Source organism: Wolffia australiana, chromosome 7 (assembly GCF_029677425.1).
Source record: "Wolffia australiana isolate 7733 chromosome 7, ASM2967742v1".
Taxonomy (NCBI): Eukaryota; Viridiplantae; Streptophyta; class Magnoliopsida; order Alismatales; family Araceae; genus Wolffia; species Wolffia australiana.
Window position 1 is genome coordinate 3,482,122 of NC_135841.1, and position 7,908 is coordinate 3,490,029.

At 39.6% G+C, this 7,908-nt stretch overlaps 1 non-coding gene across 1 annotated transcript; it reads left to right on the forward strand.

The window, feature by feature from the left end:
- Window positions 1-656: 656 nt before the first annotated feature.
- LOC144706250 (small nucleolar RNA R71) lies at window positions 657-759 on the forward strand. The gene has a single exon (XR_013582218.1). It is a non-coding gene; the product is annotated as a small nucleolar RNA R71 (small nucleolar RNA).
- The last annotated feature ends 7,149 nt before the right edge of the window (window positions 760-7,908 follow it).

Consider the following 7,908-nt stretch of genomic DNA (forward strand, 5'->3'; position numbering starts at 1 on the left):
TTTCTTCAAAACGCTTGGTCATCGCTGTTGGAGCTCTTCAATTTCCTTGGTGAGATTTGCATTAGTCAGATATGAATAATTCCGCTAAGGTTGATAAACCTTAGCGGAATTATTGATGTTGAAGGTTCGCCATCTATTGGAATTGTTGTTGAGGTAGCCGATTATTATTGTTCCATCCCGGTCCTTCTAAGTTTCCTCTAGGGTCCCACCAACCATTGTTCATCTCCTGCCTGCTTATACCATTCACCTCTGAGAGCATTGGGCACTCTTCTCCCGTGTGGCCATCGCTTGAGCACATCTCACATCGATTTACTTGGTTGTATGATCCTCCACTACTCTGCCCTTGCCACAATGAAATCATGTTTTCATCTTCTCCATGGCTTTTCCCATCATGACATCGAGCTGTTTTTCAATTCGATCCATAGTTATTTGGGGTTCAAACCCTCTCACATCCAATCACCCACCTTTTCGAGGGGTGACCCTCACATGATTGGAAGCGTCTTGGTGGTAGGCTAGATTGTCTAACATTTTTTGTAGGCGGGCCAAAGCTTCATCTTCATACATTTACTATTGCTCCTCCACTTGAAATATCAACTCTTCCTTTTTCAACATCATTCAATCCTTCCTAAAAGAAATGAACTAACTCCCATTTGAGAATGCCATGGCGGGGGCATTTTCTTATGAGCCCCATCAACCTTTCCCATGCTTCACTAAAAGTGTTGTTTCATGCAAAAAATTCCTAATTTCTCTTCTTAAGGTGTTCGTCCTTGCTATTGTATAATATCTCTTGAAAAACTCACATTCCGTATCATTCCAGGATTCGAAGTTTGTCCTCAATGTCCTAAACCAATCTTTCGCTCTATCCTTAATGGCATAAGGGAATAATTTCATTCTCACTGCTTCTTTAGAAATCCTGGGGTAGGTACAACTATCACAGGCTTCATAATTTTTTTCTAGAAAATCTTATGGCTCTTCATTTGCCTTCCCTAAAAAGGATGGTAGTAACTCAAATTGTTGTGGGTCTATTCTAAACATCAAATCATCTCCAATGGGGGCAGATATCCTAGTTAAAAGGGGAGTTTCAACTGGTGTTGAATATTCTCTAATCCTCCTTCGTCCTTCGTTAACTACTTCAGGGTTTCCTACTCCATTTCCTATAGGATCTATTGTACCTATGAATGTAGGACCTAGTTGACGTCCTTTCTATGAATGTAGGTTCACTAAAAGATGATTCGGGTGTGGAGAAATTTGCTACTAGGGAATATCTGTCATTGATCTCCGATTCAAATCCAAACCAAAGCTTCATATAAAACCACTAATTCAAATAGAAACACCCATTTGTTGTTAGCCATCAAATCACATTGTAATTTAAATCTTGTAACAATGACACTTATTAGAAATTCAATTAACACTTGCAAAATTTTCCTTTTTTAATTAAGGTTGGTTGAATTCCTTAGCGTTGCCTCCCCTGCAACGGCGCCAATTGTTAAGCCAAAAATAGGGGTAAATTTTATGCAATTTTAAACCCTTGTCGTTGTCAATTTTAGCTTGTACAATAAAATTTATAAAACCTCACTTAAGATGTACATGGATGAGTATAGGTGTCGTCCAAGGGAGGCTAGTAAGGAGTTCAATTCGATGATTTTTTTGATAACTCAACCCAAATTAGGATCAATTTGATCTTCAATGAAGATCAAATCAACCTAATTAGATAAGGAATTTACATAGGGAGGTAGAAGAAATGAGAAGAGCAGAAGAAGTAAGGGGGCTCTAAGTTGGATTAATTGATCCAAATGAAATGATCAAAGAATTCAATAAGAGGGAACAAGAAAATTTTGATTTGTTTGGTTGCTTTTGGTAGGTTTGATAATTCAGAACTAACTACACTATTAGATAATAATGAAAAAGAAATTTTAATACCCTAGAATTTAAAGTTCTTTCTATTGTTTTCTTTTGAAATGCACCTGAATACCCAGTTAAATCTCCCAATTACTCCTCTAAATCCTAATCAAGGCTTGTACATGCCACTCAAGCCAAGCAATTTAGAGGTTCAGACCAGAATTAAGAAGAATAATCAAGAAATTAAACTAACTTTGTCCAAAATGCACAAAGATTTCAAATACAAGAAAGGGAAAGGTACCAAAAAGGTTGATCCAGGTTGGGGCTCCTCTCTGTCTTGTAGCTGTGATAGAGAACCATCAAGAATGACCCCCTCCTCTCGAAATTTGGTTTTTATATGTAGGTTGAATGGTAAACATTACCATCTTACCCCTAACTAGCAATTAGCTTTTCTCTATCAACTTAGGCTTGATCTCAATTATCCAACCATACAAATAGAAAGAGCGGATCAAGATGAGCAAGTCCATAAAAAAATCATCTCAATCGGCCTTCTGGATCAAACATTATGAATAATAAATTTAAACCAATAGTAACCATAGGATTTAAATCATTTATTTATTTATTCTTCTAAACCGCTCGCTGAGGTGTCGTCCTCTCACTAGCCGCCAACTCTCAACTTCTTCAGGCTAGTGCATTCTCGTTGTGCCACGTACTGGGGAAAATAAATAAAGAAAGAGAAAATGTTAGACAAATAAGCGCCGTAAATTTTGCGAAGCACCTAAGCTCCATTTGTTCACTGCAGTAGCCACTCGCAGCTCGCAACGTCACCGTCTGTGCGTGCGCTCTGCATGTGCCGCATGGGCGGTATACTTACTGCCCAGTGGCCGCTATCACTAGACGAGGTCATCGCCAATGGTCGGATTCTCATCCGACGGCTGTGATGAGGCCACGTCGTCGCCAACAAAGGTCGCCTTGTCATTTTACACAAAAACCGTTTTAAAATGGGCAGTTGCAGACGGACGCCGCCAAAAAATATTTGTGTATATGTCCTTTGCGCACTCTCACTCCTCTGGTTTTTCCTAAAAACATTAAACCAAATATTAAATCATTTGCTGTAACACCTTCGAAAAATTTAAATTATATCTTTACGCCTGCAATCACGACCGAAAGCTGTTTTGAGGGCATCATTGAAGTAAAAGTTTATGAAAAACCATTCAAAGTTTGAAAATAATCTTGATAATCATCTTTTTCCTTATATATTTTTTTTTTTATTAATAAAAACTATATTTTTTCCTCAAATAAATCTCAAACAAATTCAATAACATCCTAAAAAATTCTAGAAATTCTACAAAATTCACTCACCATTCCCGTACAATAAATCGCGAAATTAAATGTTAAACTTGCCATTTTCATTCGAAAATAATTATTTCAAGCGCAAATAAAATCCTTAAAATTCATACAAATAATAGAAAATTAAGGAATAATTACAAATCACTTGAAAACAGTATTTTTATGTAAATACATGATAACAACCCCATTTTAAGCTCATTAAATGATTAAAATTGTTCTAATAGGATGAAATAAAGACCGAATTTAGGGTGTTGTCAGAGATGGAAATAGAGATAGAGATAGAGATACAGATACAGATAGAGATAGAGATAGAGATAGAGATAGAGATAGAGATAGAGATAGAGATAGAGATAGAGATAGAGGTAGAGATAGAGATAGAGATAGGGAAAGAGAGAGATAGAGAAAGAGATGGAAATAAAGATAGAAAAATTTATTAAGATTGACATAGAGATAGCAATTGATATAGATTTAACTGTAGATATGGTCATAAAGAGATATATATATATAGATAGATAGATAGATAGAGATAGGTATAGCAAAAGATATATAGATAGACATAGAGATAGAGATGGAGATAAATATATGGATACTTACATAGATAGAGGATGAGATAGAGATAGATACAAAGATAGAGTTAAGGATGGAGACAAACAGAGATCGAGATAGAGATAGAGATAGAGATAGAGATAGATTGATGATAACATGTGAATAAGAGCTGACAAAGTGATAACTTCATTATATTTTTGGGTTTTGAATGCTTAAAAACAATAAGCGTTAACGCATGTTATTATAATTTGTGGTTAAGATAAATATTTTTGAAAATTCAAGTTAACTAATGTGTTTGATAAAAAATTAGCTCAAATTTTAAATTTGAAACATTTTTTAACTGACACTTGAAAGAAATTAAATGTTGAGTGATAAGCTCAATTTTAGTGGTTTCTACTGGTTATTTATCAGTTAATGCGGTTGAGGATTGAGCTTATACAATGAAATTTATAACCTCACAGCTTAGGGCGAGTGAGGGTCGATCCACAGGGAGACAGCAAAAAAACAGCAGAAGAATTCTGTCTATCAAATCAGTTCTTTTAAATCTCAATACTCAAGTATAAACGCTGGTGAATGATCTTCAGTACAAACGACAGAGTTTTATTTAAAACTCTCGGTGTAGGAAATATTCAGTAAAGATTTCGTTTAGTGAGGATTTACCCTTGCCCTTTGGGGCAATTTCACAAACACCCAGCGGGTGTTTGTGCACGCGCGAGCGCCTGCGCGTGGCCATTGCCGGCGGCGTGTGCGCGCAGGCAGCTGCTGCAAGCGGCTGGCGGCGCGCGCTTGCTGCTGCGCGGCAGCTGCGCTGGCGGCTGCTGCGCCGGGCGTGCTGCGCGCGGGCGTGCGCGCGCGCGCGTGCGCGGCGTCGTGCCGCAGCGCAGCTGGCGCAGCGGGCAGCTGCGCAAGCGCGCGCGCGCTGGCGCTGCGGCGAGCTCGCGCCGCTGCTGCAAGTGGCGGCTGCGCGCGGGCTTGCTACGCACTACGCTGCTGCAGGCAGCGTTTGCGCGCGGGCAGCTGCTGCGCACGCAGTGCTGCTAGCAGCTTGAGCCGCTGGCGACCTAGGCTGAGGCCTGGGTCGCTGGCGGTTTGATTGCTGGCTGCGTGTGAGAAATTCTAGTGCAAATTCAGTAGAGGGCTATAGATTTTTTTGAGGGAAAACAAGAAGTAGGATGAATTGAACACAAAAAACTTTGGATTAACTAAAATATAAACAACTCTGGTTGGAGATTGCTGAAGAACCTTGCAGGTTGCTTCAAGCCCAACCGAGGTTGTCCAAGAGGGAGAAGAATACGAAGCTGAACCAGCTCAATCACTCCGGCTTCGTGTCACGTCCTGTCCGGCGAGTCGGCGATCTTCTTGAGCGGGTACTCTTCAACTTGCCTCTCCTCCCAGCTCCAATGGCTCATCAGCTACTGGAGGGTCTGCATAACACCTTCCTCTCCAAGCCCTAGCTTCCTTAGAGAAAATTCTGGACAACCTAAAATCAACTCTCAAGAGAGTATTTATAGGTTTCTCTTAAGTCATGCCTAGGGGCATTTTCGTAATTTCTGCTTCTTTGAATTTTTGCCCGCTCTTCTTGATCCTCGTCTCTTTCCTTGATCTTCTTAACCTGTCTCTGAATGTTTACTAACCATAAAATGTTAAATATATTCCACTTGATTCAAAGGATCAAGTGGGGTTAGTGATTTCAGAAATGATGCATATGCATGATATTAGCATGAATTAACATTATAATTTTGATGAATGAAAACTAAAAAGTTTAATTATTTGATGACATATTTGAGAGTCATCAAACACCCACCAACTTAGATCATTACTAGTCCCTTAGTAATGAAATGCAGGTGAGAATAAAAGATGATCTCAAGTTGACTTTCGACTTCCGATAGCTTTGATTCATGCTCTTTTCAAGGAGTATTTTCAGCAATTGAACTTGACCAGCATAGGAGAAATTTAGGATCTATCTCAGCCTTCTACCCCAACTAAGTGCCCTTGATCTACGGAGTACATATAGTAAGTACATAGTATATGGAGTAAGGTCGAGTTAACACCCCAAGCGCACTACTGAACAAGGCATGGAGAGCGGTGCTAATGGTAGCTTAATACTATGGCTATAGTAGCATCGGCTCAAACACATGGGAGACAGCTTTTCCACCTTTATTTTCTTTGGCATTTGCTGCTTGTTGGTCATTTTTTATGACAATCAACTTTAGTAACTATGATGCAAGCTTTTGCTTGTTTTTGCGCAATGCAGCTTTCACTTTATAATTTGGTGGCGCTTATCCACTACCCATGTGCCGTCCTTAGTAGAACGGCAGCTTATTCCCCCGACGAAGTTTTGTATCCTTCTTGGTTCAGGGAGCTTCACTCACATCATAATAATATTGCCAATGAGCTAGCACTAACCCTACTTTCCACTAAAGCTAGAAATTTCGTGCATGTAAGTGCTAACTCAACCCGAAGTCGGTGGTGAGGTGAGAGAAATATAATGGTAAGAGATGTGGATGTAATAGTATGTATCATAGTGCACCTAGCTAGGCTTACTTCACCTAGGATTTCCTAGCTGGCCACTCTTGCACCTCTACCCTTTTGAAAAGAATCGAATTATCATGCATATCATTGGACAAGCATCTCCTAGGATCATCAAATATCCATGGTTTGTGAATGCAAAACAAAAATTTTTAATGGATGATGCATGCAACTGTACTCCCCTCCCCCCCAATAAAAAGGCATGTTCCTACATGACAAATCATAATTACGAGAAAGGAGAAAGAGAGATCAAACCATGGAAGGAAAGGCGGCGATCAGCATTCGTGTTGTCCAGTGACGGTGTACCTAGCTTGGATAGGAGTTGCTGCGCACGAAGACAGAAACAAAAACGAAGAAACAAAAACAAAACAAAGCAAAATAACAAAACCGAGGAAATAGGAAATGGAATCAAAAAACTAATCAGATCATGAGCTATCGTGCGGTGGCTTTTCTAAAGTAATATTCATGGGGCTATTAAGATCTTCGTCTTCTAAGTAGGGTTTGAGCCGTTGCCCATTCACAGTGAAGTGTCTTTGAGATGTAGGATCTAAAATGGTAACCGCTCCATTCTCAAAAACCTGCTGAACAAGGAAAGGGCCATCCCATCGCGTTTTCAATTTTCCTGGGAAGAGTTTTAATCTAGAGTTGTATAGCCATACTTTTTGATTTTCTACAAAAGTTCTTCTCCTCAGGCTCTTATCATGAAACATCTTCATCTTGGCTTTATAAATCTTCGAATTCTCATAAGCCTCATTTCTTAACTCTTCCAACTCATTCAATTGAAGAAGTCTATGCTTGCCGGCTCTATCCAAATCTAGGTTGAGTTTCCTAATAGCCCAAAGGGCTTTGTGTTCTAACTCAAGTGGTAGGTGACAAGCTTTCCCGAAAATCAAGCGAAATGGAGACATGCCGAGAGGAGTTTTGTAAGCCGTTCTATAGGCCCATAATGCCTCATCTAGTTTCCTAGACCAATCTTTCCCATCCGGACGCACTATTTTCCTCAAAAAAAATTTCACCTCTCTATTGCACAATTCAACTTGTCCATTGGCTTCAGGATAATATGGAGTAGTGACACGATGATGGACACCAAACTTCTTGAGGAGAGTTCTAAAGTTGTAATTTGTGAAATGGGAACCTCCGTCACTTATAATGGCTCGTGGGCATCCATAACGGTAAAAAATATTTTTCTCGATGAAATTGGTCACTACTTTGCTATCATTTGTTTTTGTGGGAATGGCTTCTACCCATTTGGATACATAGTCAACTGCCATCAATATGTATTCATATCCATGAGAAATAGGAAAAGGACCCATAAAATCTATTCCCCATAAATCAAATATTTCAACTTCTAGGATGGGTTGTAGGGGCATTCTATCCTTCCTATTTATGTTGATGGATGCTTGGCATGCTAAACAAGTATTATAAAATTTTTAAGGCCATGAAATAATGTAGGCCAAAAGAAACCCGATTCAACAACCTTATGAGCTGTTACCTTGGCCGAGTAGTGCCCCTCTTGGTTTCATGTGGCAGAATTCTAGGATGCTTCGTTGCTCGTTCTCGGGACGATCGTCAGAAATTTGATCTTGCCCTTGGTGAAACAGCTCAGGATCTTCCCAGAAGTAAAAACGCGCATCTTTTAGTTGC